This window comes from Ostrea edulis, chromosome 3, assembly GCF_947568905.1.
Source record: "Ostrea edulis chromosome 3, xbOstEdul1.1, whole genome shotgun sequence".
Lineage (NCBI taxonomy): Eukaryota > Metazoa > Mollusca > Bivalvia > Ostreida > Ostreidae > Ostrea > Ostrea edulis.
Window position 1 is genome coordinate 72,086,533 of NC_079166.1, and position 402 is coordinate 72,086,934.

Here is a 402-nt window from a genome sequence, read left to right on the forward strand (position 1 = left end):
ACGTATGTATAACATATAGTAATGACTAGACAAAGTAGCCGAGTGTTAAAAATGATCACATAAAACATATTATTTGAATAACAATGTTTCATTATCCTCTCCATTTTTATGAGAATCTACACTACTATTCGAAGAAACCACTATACTTAATTTGTCCGACTGATTTGTCGTGTATTATGAAGGTGTGATAAAAAGAAATACAAGTAGCTCATGCAGTTTATTGTACATAGTAGTTTTCGTTACTTAGTTTGGAATTAGTCCTTTTGGATTGTTTTGTTGCGATCTTATTACATGGACTAAAGTTCTAGAGAAAACACTGATAGGTTGGGTTATCAATTCCTTTATAACATTTGAAGGCAAACAGCCGAACAACTCTTGATAGATTGATAGCGATTACACAAT